Genomic DNA, 13,518 nt, shown 5'->3' with positions numbered 1-13,518 from the left:
GGCCAGGTAGGCGATATAGTCATGTGAGCGTGTCCTGGGTCTTCCCCGGGGTCTCCTCCCAGGTGGACTTGCCTGTGACACATCCTAACCAGGTGCCCGAACCTCCTCAGCTGACTCCTCTCGATGTGAAGAAGCAGCGGCTCTACTCCGAGTCCCTCCCGGATGACCGAACTTCTCACCCTATCTCTAAGGGAGAGTCCAGACACCCTGCGGAGGAAACTCATTTCAGCTGCTTGTATTCGCGATCTTATTCTTTCGGTCATTACCCAAAGCTCATGACCATAGGTGATGGTGGGAACGTAGATTGACCGGTAAATCGAGAGCCTTGCCTTATGGCTCAGCTCTTTCTTTACCACAACAGACCGGTAAAGAGCCCGCATCACTGCTGACCCAGCACCAATCCGCCTGTCAATCTCCCGCTCCCTTGTACCATCACTCGTGAACAAGACCCCGAGATACTTGAACTCCTCCACTTGAGGCAAGAGCCTATCCCCGACCCAGAGAGGGCTCTCCACCCTTTTCCGCCTGAGAACCATGGTCTTGGATTTGGAGGTACTGATTCTCATCCCGGCCGCTTCACACTCGGCTGCAAACCAATCCAGCGAAAGCTAAAGTTCGCGGCCTGATGTCCCCAATAGGACCACATCATCTGCAAACAGCAGCGATGTGACCCTGAGGTCACCAAACCGGAAACCCTCCATCCCCTGACTGCGCCTAGAAATTATATCCATAAAAATTATGAATAAAATCAGTGACAAAGGGCAGCCCTGACGGAGTCCAACTCTCACTGGGAACGAGTCTGACTTACTGCCGGCCATGCGAACCAAACTCCTGCTTTGTTTGTACAGGGCCTGAATGGCTCGTAGCAAAGAGCCATGTACCCCGTACTCCCGAAGCACCTCACACAGAATACCCCGGGGAACACAGTCGAATGCCTTCTCCAGATCCACAAAGCACATGTGGACTGGTTGGGCAAACTCCCATGGACCCTCCAGAATCCTGGAGAGGGTGAAGAGTTGGTCCAGTGTTCCACGACCAGGACGGAACCCGCACTGCTCCTCCTGGATCCGAAGTTCAACTATAAGCCGACTCTCTTCTCCAATACCCCTGCATAGACCTTACCAGGGAGGCTGAGGAGTGTGATTCCCCTGTAGTTGGAACACACCCTCCGGTCCCCTTTTTTAAAAAGAGGCACCACCACCCCAGTCTGCCAATCCAGTGGCACCGCCCCTGATGTCCACGCAATGTTGAAAAGGCGTGTCAGCCAAGACAGCCCCACAACATCCAGAGCCTTGAGGAACTCAGGGCGGATCTCATCCAACCCTGGAGCCTTGCCACCAAGGAGCTTCTTAACTACCTTAGCGACTTCGGCCTCAGTAATGGACAAGCCTATTCCCATGTCCCCAGACTCAGCCTCCTCACTGGAGAACGTGTCGGTGGGATTGAGAAGGTCCTCAAAGTATTCCTTCCACCGCCCAATGACGTCTTCAGTCGAAGTCAGCAGCACACAATCTCCACTATATACAGTGCTAGTGGCACACTGCTTTCCCCTTCTGAGTCGCCTGACGGTTTGCCAGAATCTTTTCGGAGCCGACTTAAAGTCAGTTTCCAAGGCCTCACCAAACTCCTCCCATACACGGGTTTTTGCCTTGGCAACAACTGAAGCCGCAGATCGCTTGGCCTGTCGATACCTGCCAGCTGCCTCTGGTGTCCCACAGGCCAACCATGCCTGGTAGGACTCCTTCTTCAGCTTGACGGCATCTCTCACCTGGGGTGTCCACCACCGGGTTCGAGGATTACCGCCCTGACAGGCACCAACTACCTTACGGCCACAGCTACAGTCAGCCGCTTCAGCAATGGAGGAACGGAACATGGCCCATTCTGAGTCAATGTCCCCCACCTCCCCGATATCTGGTCAAAGTTCTGACGGAGGTGTGAGTTGAAGATCAATCTGACAGGTTCTTCTGCTAGACGTTCCCAGCAAACCCTCACTATACGTTTGGGTTTGCCTGGTCTGACCCGCATCTTCCCCCACCACCTGATCCAACTCACCACCAGGTGGTGATCAGTTGACAGCTCAGCTCCTCTCTTTACCCGAGTGTCCAAAACACATGGCCACAAGTCCGATGACACGACTACAAAGTCAATCATTGAACTGCGGCCTAGGGTGTCCTGGTGCCATGTGCACTTATGGACATCCTTGTGTTCAAACATGGTGTTCGTGATGGACAAACTGTGGTTTGCGCAGAAGTCCAAAAACTGAACACCACTCGGGTTCAGATCAGAGAGGCCATTCCTCCCAATCACACCCCTCCAGGTCTCACTGTCATTGCCCACGTGAGCATTGAAGTCCCCCAGTAGGACAATAGAGTCTCCAGGAGGAGCACTTTTAAGCACCCTTCCCAAGGACTCTAAGAAGGCTGGGTACTCTGAACTGCTGTTCGGTGCATAAGCACAGACAACAGTCAGGACCCGTTCCCCAACCCGAAGGCGTAGGGAAGCTACCCTCTCGTCCACCGGAGAAAACCCCAACATACAGGCACCGAGTCGAGGGGCTATGAGAAAGCCCAAACCTGCCCGCCGCCTCTCACCATGGGCAACTCCAGAAAAGAATAAAGTCCAGCCCCTCTCAAGGAGATTGGACCCAGAGCCCAAGCTGTGTGTTGAGGTGAGCCCGACTATATCTAGCCGGTATCTCTCAACCTCGCGCACCAACTCAGGCTCCTTCCCCGCCAGTGAGGTAACGTTCCAAGTTCCAAAAGCCAGTTTCAGCAACCGAGGATCAGAACGCCAAGGCCCACGCCTTCGGACACTGCCCGATCCACAAAGCACCGAACCCCTACTACTGCCCCTCCCATTGGTGGTGGGTCGATGGGAGGGGGGACTCATGTAACTCCTTCGGGCTGGGCCCGGCCGGGCACCATGAGTAAATGCCCGGCCACCAGACGCTCGCTGGCTAGCCCCTCCCCCAGGCCTGGCTCCAGGGTGGGGCCCCGGTAACCCTGTTCCGGGCAGGGTACACAAATCCTGTTCTTGTCTTCTCATAGGGGTTATTATGGATCACACTTTGTCTGACCTGTCACCTAGGACCAGTTTGCCATGGGAGACCCTACCAGGAACTTTTGCTCCAGACAACTTAGCTCCTAGGGTCATACAAGCACGCAAACCCCTCCACCACGATAAGGTGGTGATCCATGGAGAGGTACTTTAAAAATAAGTTTTAAAATATACCATTCCTCATCAGTTCAAGCAGACCTCATACAAAAACTGCAAAAGTAACCTGTTTTGACATGACAGTCATCATGAATGTGCTGTCACAACCTTGAATACATGGCTGCCTATTTGGCCTATAGTACTTTTACCTTGTCCATTCGCATTGAAGTGGTAAGGACTGTTGTGACTGCAGATTGTCTGTAGCTGAGTCATTGGAGTGGACGATATGGGGATAACAATCAAACCATGTACTGTAGCCACAGTAGCAAAAACACCCCGTTCACATTATAAGTGGGCTTTAATATCTGCGCTGTCCTCCTCTAAGTTTACCAGTCTGTAAATTATTTGTAAGTGCACAAATTGTACACCTGCTGGAGACTTCATATACTCATCATTGGAATCGTTGGTTTCAATCAAACTGATTACAAGCATAATTGATGATGCTCAAATGAATGACATACCAATTTGGTCAGTTAGCACATACTTTAAGTGATCAGTCAAAGAGACAAATTCTTCTTATAGAGTATTTTGACTGAACATTATTATAATGAAGGTTGGTTCTATTTGCCTGACCTGGAAAATCACTTCTTTGATTTCATGGTGAAGAAATCTTTATCTAGAAGAGTATATAGCCAGACAGGCTTGACTATTTGAGACCGGATATCATTATCAACAACATTTCATGACACTGGAGAAATCTTGGTGTTGATATGGTACTTCAGCTCATGTTGAAGATATCTTGAACAATTGGTGCAGTGAAATATTTGTTAAACAAAAGACTGGGTGAATGACTATTTCAGATGTTTAAATGGAGTCATTATCTGGGACATGCAAAGGAAATCTTTCAGGGGTTCAAAGGGAAGACCTCTTGACAAGTCCTGTCATTCTCAGTGGAATGGTGGCGCATCCACAAAATTCCTCTGACACAAAACTGTGTCTTTTGGGTATGTGTGTATGTGTGTGTGTGTATCTGTCTGTATCACATTGGGTGGGCCTCCATTTAGGGAGCGAGGGGTCAGGCAGACAGGGGTGAGGTCCACAAGTACTGGCTTCAGTTCATAACTCACTCAAATAAAACATCATTATAGTCATAGTGTGGCCCGTAGTAATATAGCAAACCCGACTACGCCACCTGGGGAATTTCACCCAAGGACATCTGTCAATCTAAGCCAATAAAGGCACCTAGACACACAGGTAAACCTGAATAAATATCCAGAGATGTGGATTGAGGTAATCGGAAAGGTTTATTCGCAACCCACCTATAAAATCATTCGTTTATTAATATTATTTAAAAATGTAGCAAAGACACAGTACAGAAGAAAACAAAAAATATAATAAAGAAATATAAAAGCTCCAAAGAACTGGGATACTGGCCGGGGGTGTCCAATTACAGGTGGCCTAGACCTGTCTGTATTCTAAAGTCTCCAATACACACACCCACACACATGCAAGCAAAAGTGCAGTGCACGTGAACTCACACCACAGCAAGTAAGGTGCCAAACCACAAGTGAACAGACAAAGAGGGGGGCATCCAAATGTCCTATCAAAAGAAGAGACACAATTAGAATTTCACAATTGCTCCGACCACTAGACCCTGCAGCAAACACACACTGAAGCAAGCTGAAGTTCCAAAGCATGGCGGCATTAAATTTCTATTCCATGCAGTACAGTGATTGCAGAGATACTAACAGGCAGCTCCTTAACAAACCTCTCTCTCTATCTATCTTTCTCTCACTCTCAAACAGAAAAAAACGAACTACTGGGGCACTTGAACACTTCTTCAAGAAAGTTGAACCCTAATTTTCCAGTATACACTCTGTGGATAAAAGTATGATTATGGAATTCAGGTGTTTTATTCAGTCCCATTGCCATACATGTAGAAAATCAAGCACCTAGCCATGCAGTCTGCCTTTGCAAACATTTGTGAAAGAATGGCTCTAAAGCTCTCACTCGCTTTCACCATCCCATATGGGATTTAGAGCCTGTTTGCATCACAGAGCTAATTGCATCAAATCAGATTTTGTCTGGAGTTACTGTCAATGTTGCCAACTAACGCAATTGTTATGGCGAGTGACTACTTTGTAGAGCTTTGAGCATTTCTTCATAGCCTGTGGTGATGCTTTGGCACTGCCAGTGGCAGTGGTGACGGTAAAATGGATGGGATAACCAGGATAACTACAGGGAAAAAAGGAATTCAGAAGTTCAGAGTCGAGTGGAAGGGAAAACTGTAACTGGGGTGTGATTTTTAGAAGGAAATGATGTTCTTCCAAGCACATCATCCTTTTGCAAGACAGACAGTCACCACAAGTTCATTACAAAAAAAAACACAATTTTCAGATACACAGCAGCTTTGAAATTCTTTGCAAGATTGGGAGCCTGAATGGTTAGTTTAGATTTTTCTCTCTACCCCGATTGAGGCTCATTAATATGATTATGGCATTAACAATGTTGTCTCATTTTATATCTCCAACATAATAATCATGAATATATTCCAAATGTTCTACACATCGACCAGCCCTACAACAGAGAACTGATAGAAATTAAGCTAAAGTGAAAAGCTGCTGCACATGCCCTAAGTATTAGTAAATAGCTGCTTATGTTAATAAAGCTTCAGCAGGAATTTTCTTACCTAATTGAAGAGTAACAGGAAAAACAAGCAATGCTCAGAAAATATGAATAAGGCAGTGTACATCCAAACCTTTGACAGTGAGTTGAGCTTTTAGTGTTTTTCTGCAGTGCTCATTCTTGTTTTTGTCCATGAGCTGTAAGCCTTCATCTACTGGAAAGACTGACCCATAAAATGTATAGGTAGTGAGGTATGGCCTAGATCAAAGTACAGGGCATGAAGCCAGCGCTGCAGTAGATCTGTACACCATTAACATTCCTGCACTGTCACATTCATCCCTCAGGTCAGTGGAAATCAGCCTGTGACATCTAAACTTATTTCACCTTTTCTGCTCCAGATGCTGCTGCAGAGGGTTCAGTGGCTCTTCTGACTGCAGTAAGACCAGAATTAGGACCCTGTAGGACTCCAGGACTGTGTGTGTGTGTGTGTGTGTGTGTGTGTAGCCAGAGAGAGACTAGCTGTCTGTCTGGCTGATTAAAGAGCCCCTCCCAGAGTTCTATCAGATTCCTTTGTATTCTCCTGCACATTCCTGTGACCCTGCAGGAAGAGGAGCTGCTTCTCATCAAAACCACTATTTACCCATCAGCGATCACCTGTTCCTCACACACACTCCACTTCACATCTCTGTCTCTGTCTCTGTCTCTCTGTCTCTCTCTCTCTCTCTCTCCTTCCCCACCCCCTCAGCCTCAACTGAGGCCTAGACACCCTCATAAACTATATCAGGCTATTTAAAACTGCACTACATAAGATTTTTTTTTTTTGTTAAAAATTGAAAAAAGTTGCATCACTCAGTTTTTAGTGGCAAATATACAATATATATTTAAATATATATAAATATACAACTAAAGAACATGGGTAGGTTTCTAACAGAGTTTTTATATATTTAATGTAATTTGGTACATCACTATACTTTGTTATGCCTTTCGAAAAGCTTGCACGTGAATACTAAAATGTTCTTTCACTGGGTAAGGAGTGGACTTAGGTTAGGGTAACTTTCTGGTGGGCCAAATGCAACGTCCTTTTTTTTTTTTTTTTTTTTTGCCTGTCTTGTCTGGCAGATTTGCAATCAGAATTATGGTCAGACTGCATTACTGTGCCAAACAAATTTACTTTTCCAAAATGAGCACTATAGATTATAGGCTCATCTTGTCAGTGTTTCTTTCTTTCTTTTTTAATTATTTAATTTCATTTTGTTTATACATTTGATATTGTAATGAAATGTGTCAACATCATGCCAGACTTGACAGGCCAGGGGAATCTGTAAAGAAGGGAGAGGAGAGATAAAAAGGGGGGGGGGGGGTGGGGGGGGGGGGGGGGGGGAGAAAGTAAAAAGGGAAATAACAAAAGGGCAGAAAAAAACACAGCGCAAATGCCACGGCGATGGTTCACAAACTGCTGCTCCTGAGAAAAGAGAAGAAAGTGTACCTGAGACGTACAGCACTTGGAAATACTGCACAAATGACTGTGAAGTATGTGTATGTGGGTGAGGATGTGGGTGTGTGTTTGTGAGTGCAGTACAGTATAAATTTGTCACAAGATGCACTCAATATCGAGGGCAGAAAGCTGCGACAACATCCCCCCAGAGGCCAGAGGAAGGCAGAGAAAGACCAGGGAATCCCGCCCGCCGCGGCCCCCCCCAGGAGCAGTGGAGACCCTGGGCCGTATCTCCCAGTGACCCCTGCATGCCCACCCCAGCGGAAGGGAGAGGGGGACTCCGGACAGCACCCCCCCAGCCACGGAGCGCAGATCCAGGGGAACCAGAGGAACCAGAGCCGCCCCCAGGATGCCCCCCCATCACGAGGCAGCAGCGGAGACCCAGCGCCTCATGCGCCCGAGAGCTACCCACCACCCAGCAGGGCCCCACCCCGCTGAGGGGCCCTGAGCCGCCCAGGAACACAACCACCCAGGGGAGCGGGCCAACCGTCACGCCGGAGTACCAGGCCAGGCCCTGAAGCCCCAAGGCGCCCCCATCCGGGGGGGAAGTGGCAACCACAGGGGAGCAGCCGGGAGAGGACCGGGGACAACAATCCCCCGACCCAGAACCAGCTGTCCTCACATACACTCAACCTCATATATACACCTACATACTTTCACTCCCTTATATTCCTCCACCCCTATATATACACACCTACGCACACATACCTCCACACCTATACACACTCCTACATACATACATACACACACATATATACATACACATATCACCCCAATATGTACACACACACACCCATATATACACCCCCCGGTCCCCCTAGATGAGGTGGGGGCGAATGGGAAGCCCACCCAGTACCGGTTTGTATATGGATGCATACATGGGACGAACGTGCACATGTGCGGGAGGGCGCACACACGGGAGGAACATGCATGGCTGCACCCGAGCCCGAGGGCGCACACAAGGGAAGAATGCGCGTGGGCGCACAGACGCCCACACCCACCCAACCATACAGCCACATGACCGGCACCGCCGTACAGGCCACCCTCCACGGCGGGGGCGGTGGGGGCCCGGGCAGCAACCCCAGGACACCAGGAATGCCCCTGGCCCAGCCGGCGTCCAACCCCCAGCCCCGGCAGTGAGCAGGAAACGGGTGAGGGATGACCTTCCCACCCTTCCGCCCCCAGTGAAGTGTTGAGTGCAGGAGTTGGTGTATATGAATGTGGGGTAGTGTGTGACACTATGGTGTAGTTAAAATTGGGGGGACAGGTGTGGGGGCAAACATGGGCTAAGCACCCGGCCACTGGTCTGCAGTGTCCATCTACACTGTCCCCTCAAAAGCCCTGAATGTCTAAAGTGCAGTAAAAACTGAGGGACAGACAGTCGTGAGGAGACGAGTGAGGCCATGACAGCGGGTCGACCTCATTGACCCCCGGCAACATGCCTGCCCCCAGGATCCTAAATGTATGAGTACAGTGTGTGTTTGCGTGTGTTTGCTTGGGTGGGGGAGTAATGTATGTGTGTGTGTGTGTGTGTGTGTGTGTGTGTGTGTGTCTGGGGGTGGATTAAGGGGGGTATGTAGGTCCAGAGGCAATGGTCCTCTGGAAGAGGAGAGTCAGCTCACTAGCTGGCTCATGAGGCTTCCCTCCGCTCGAGGCAGGATGAGGTCGGCCCGGGGAGAGCACGGAGACACCCTACGCCGCCACCATGCCCAAGCCCCCACCTCCTCCACCGCAGAGAGCAGCCCGCCCAGCAGCACCAACCACACAACACCACATGCCCGTGCGAACGCGGACGTCCACACATCCACCCACCCCCCCGCATACACCCCCCGACCCACACACAGCCCTCCCCCCCCACACACACACACCCCCACACATATACACACCCGTCCCACATATAAATATACCCTCATGTGTACCCACACATTCACCTAAACTTATATGTATACCTAGACACATTCACCCTCTATATACACCCACACATATATGCACCACCACATCCAGCTGTTCTCATATATACACCTACACATAGACCCACACACCTATATACACCTGTACCGAACCATTCCAGTCAAACAACAACAGACATCAACGAGACAGAAGACAAGCTGGCCTGAGTCAGGAACCCATTGCCCCCAGTCCACCCCACACACCGCCCAATGGTCACCGCCCCACCCCCGCCACCCAGGCACCCCAGAAGTTGGGGCTTTTACTTATTTTGAAGATATTTGAACATATTTCTGTCCAAAAGCTTTGATCTTGATTGATAGAAAGATCACGTTCACATTTGGCTATCGGGAGGGAGATTGAGTCATCAAATTTTAACAATAATTTGTATAGTTTTGATAATAATTTAGGGGTACATAAATTAAAAAATTCAGTTTCCCATGTTGATATTTCCAGATTTAGTTGGTTGGGATTAAATCTCTCTTGAATGATGGATTTCAATTGTTGATATTCAAGAAATTTACTGTTGTTTAATCCATATTCTGATATGAGTTCCTGGAATGTGACAAAGTTTCCCTCTTTAATAACATGTTCTAAATTTTTTATTCCCTTTTCACACCATGATGTGAAATTTAGTACTTTCTTATTCTGACAAATGTCTGGATTGTTCCAAATGGGTGTTAGTTTGCATGGAATAAGTGGAGACTGAGTTAGTTTTAGAAATTCCCACCAGGCTGTCAGTGAGCTACTGTATTTATACTAAGGCTTTTAAAAGCGTCGTGGCGCTTAATATTAGAGCTAATGTAAGGTAAGTCTGAGAGTTTTGTTTTTCTACAGAATGCTTGTTCTAGGTCCAACCATGGACTGTCTAGTAAGTCAGGTTTGATCCATTTTGAAATGTACTGTAATCTATTGGCTAAGAAATAATTATAAAAATTTGGTAGTTCTAAACCAGTTTTCAGACTTATTCTTGATGGCTTATTTTTCCATAAACATTGTGAGATGTTTGAATCTAAGGACTTAAACCAAGCAGCAGGGGGTTTATTTGGGATTAGTGAGAATAAATAGTTGATTTTTGGTAAAACCATCATTTTAATGGTGGTGACTCTCCCCATGAGTGATATAGGTAAGGCGTTCCAACGTTTGAGATCATCTTCTATTGTTTTCAGTAAAGGGATATGATTTAACTTTAAGTCTGAAAGCCTAGCAGAGACATGTATGCCTAAATATCTAATATTACCTGATTGTAGTGGAATGGCGGTTGTGTTCTGGAAACTACAGTTTATAGGCAAAACTGTTGATTTTCCCCAGTTGATGGAATAGTCTGATATAGAAGAGAAGCTATCTATTAGTCTAATTGTATTCGGGAGAGAAGCTTGGGAGTTTTCTAGGAAAAGTAATATATCATCTGCATGAAGACTTATCTTGTGGTTTGTAGTTTCTGTGTTAATTCCTTTAATATTTGTATTTTGTCGAATTGCTGCTGCTAATGGTTCAATGAAGATAACGAAAAGTGAGGGTGATAGTGGGCAGCCCTGCCTGGTGCCCCTCTGCAGAGTGAAGCTTTGTGAAGTGATATCGTTTGTCCTAACACGTGCACTAGGAGAGCTATGTAAGGTTTTGATCCAGTTTATGAAGGTTGAACCAAATCCGAATTTGTGTAGGACTGCTAATAAATATTTCCAGTTTACCCGATCAAATGCCTTTTCTGCGTCTAAAGATACAATGGTTGTTTCTAATTTGTTAATTGTGCAGTAATCTATTATGTTTACTAGTCTGCGTGTGTTATTGGCTGATTGTCTACCCTTGATAAAACCTGTCTGGTCAGGATGTACTATAAGTGGAGTGATTTCCTCTAATCTTCTGGCAAGGACTTTGCAAATAATTTTAAGATCTACGTTTATGAGTGAAATTGGGCGATAGCTAGAAGGCAGTGTAGGGTCTTTGCCTGGTTTAAGAAGTAGGCTAATGTTAGCAGAATTCATGTCTGGGGACAGTACGTTCTCATTTTGAATTTGAGTTACCATTCTGAAAAAGGTTGGTTCTAGCACAGACCAGAATTCTTTGTAGAACTCTACTGGAAATCCATCTGGGCCTGGGGCTTTGTTATTTGGTAGATGCTGCAGGGCTTCATGTAATTCGGATAGAGCAAGTGGTGAATCCAGGGCAACAACTTGTTCATTTTCCAGCTTGGGGAGATTTATATTATTAAGAAATTCTTCAATAGCTGCGTCAGATGGATTAATCTGTGATGAATATAAGGCTTTGTAAAACCCTGTAAAAGCTTTATTTATTTGTTGTGGGTCATGAGTAATGTTTCCAGTTGAGACTTTAATAGAAGAGATAGTTGTTTTTTCTTTATTTAGCTTTAGCTGGTTAGCAAGGAATTTTCCGGATTTATTGCTATGTTCAAAGTTCTGCCAACGCAATCTTTGCAGTAAAAATTGTGTCTTTTTGTCTATTATTTCATTTAATTCCAGTTTGAGTTTTCTCAGCTTGTTCATTGTGTGTTCATGTGGTGAAGCAACATAGGCAGCTTCTAAGGATTTTATGCAACGTCCTTAAGAGCCAGCCTGGGCAGCCTTGCCATAGAGCATTTTATTGGCCAGGCATCACAGTTCAAACTTTTTAATAAAATTTCTTTACATTCTAGTGGACATATGGGTCAGTGGGAACTGATCCTAGATTATCACTTTCACACTTTTTACTGATGTTTTTAATACATGACAATAGAGTGTTTTTAAAACATCATAGAGTCAGAAAAATATGTTCTGGAAATCAAAACTGATTCCCTTTTAAGCTCACAGTCATCATATTTATGTAAAAAGTTCAAGAAACTGCCTCTAGCATTTTTACATTATATATATTCCACTGATCCCTTTGTTTGTGGACTGAGTGCGGTTGATAAGCAGGATGACCAAGAACAAATGAAACTGAGGAATGTAAATTGATATTATCGTAACTGAGAGAATATTGATGCTTAAAGCCAGTGTTTATAGATTATCTTGGGGTAGCAGTGCTAATGCAGAATGTGTTTTTTGTGACTGAGATTGGAATAGACCAGTACTCTTGATTTCCACATCTTTAGAAGCAGGGCTCTGCAGTATTTAATGAATCAAGACACCTGATTCAGCTAATTCATCAACTCCTTTCTGAAATAAAGCAAGGGAGAGCAAAGCAGCAGTAGGAACTGTGAGTGAAGAACACCAGTATTGACTGCAGTTTGATTCTAAAGCAGCCATGTTGACCTGAGATACACTGATATTGGCATTACCTTTTTTTAATAATATGAAAACAATTTTACTGCAGATGGCTTTATTAAATGATTTCAGCATGATTTCTGCTGGTACTCTACAGTTTAAAAAAACATCTAATCTGTGGGAGACAAATTAATAAGAAATGTAAGAATTTTACATGTGTCTAGGATGATGAACAGAGCTTCCATAACAGAACAGGGGTGATTCCATAATGAATAAAAACATTATAAGTTAATATAACTCATAAGTAACATTGAGACAGATAACATGACCCAAAATTAATGTAAGTATACAATCACAGTATTATTTCTCATTTAATAACATTTTAAAAAAACACCTAAAATATTTGATATCTAGTTTATATCTAGTACATTTTTAATATGTAATTCTACATGGTTTTTTTTTTGAAAAAAAATGCCAATAAGGTTTAAACATGGTAACACTTTATATGGTTAGCCCTCTGTAGTTGTTGATAAGTGCTTATCTTAGCATTTAACTTGCATTCAATTATTAATTGAATTCACCCTTATTTTCCTTAAACCAAAACCTTGATATAACCCTTAACCCTCACCCTGGTCTTAAGCCTAACCCTGGTACTAACCCTGAACCCTAACACTGTAGGTTTTACACTTTTTTTAAAATTTATTTATTTTTTTTACTTTTTTCTAAATAGTTTAATAATATGGATATTTACAGATAATCTATTGGGCTGTCCAAATAAAGTGAACTCCAAAGTTTTGTTTATATTTATGCTAGGCTATTCTGAGGCTAGCATGAACACCACTTAAAACTTGAAAAATTAAATGAAACATCTTACAGCCTAGTACAAATGCATTCTCTCTCTCTCTCTCTCTCTCTCACACACACACTCTCTCTTTCTCTCTCTCCTTCTCTCTCTCACACTCTCTCTCTTTCTCTCTCTCACACTCTCTCTCTTTCTCTCTTTCTCTCCTCTCTCTCACACTCTCTCTCTCTTTCTCTCTTTCTCTCCTCTCTCTCACACTCTCTCTCTCTTTCTCTCTTTCTCTCCTCTCTCTCACA

At 45.1% G+C, this 13,518-nt stretch overlaps 1 pseudogene; it reads left to right on the top strand.

Annotated features, from left to right (window-relative positions):
• The window catches only part of LOC119262780, a 43,801-nt pseudogene that overhangs the window by 13,418 nt on the left and 16,865 nt on the right, over positions 1-13,518 (top strand).

This window comes from Pygocentrus nattereri, chromosome 29 (genome assembly GCF_015220715.1).
Source record: "Pygocentrus nattereri isolate fPygNat1 chromosome 29, fPygNat1.pri, whole genome shotgun sequence".
In the NCBI taxonomy this organism is placed as follows: Eukaryota; Metazoa; Chordata; class Actinopteri; order Characiformes; family Serrasalmidae; genus Pygocentrus; species Pygocentrus nattereri.
The sequence above is the reverse complement of the archived record's forward strand: the minus strand, read 5'-3'. Positions and strand labels throughout refer to the sequence as shown.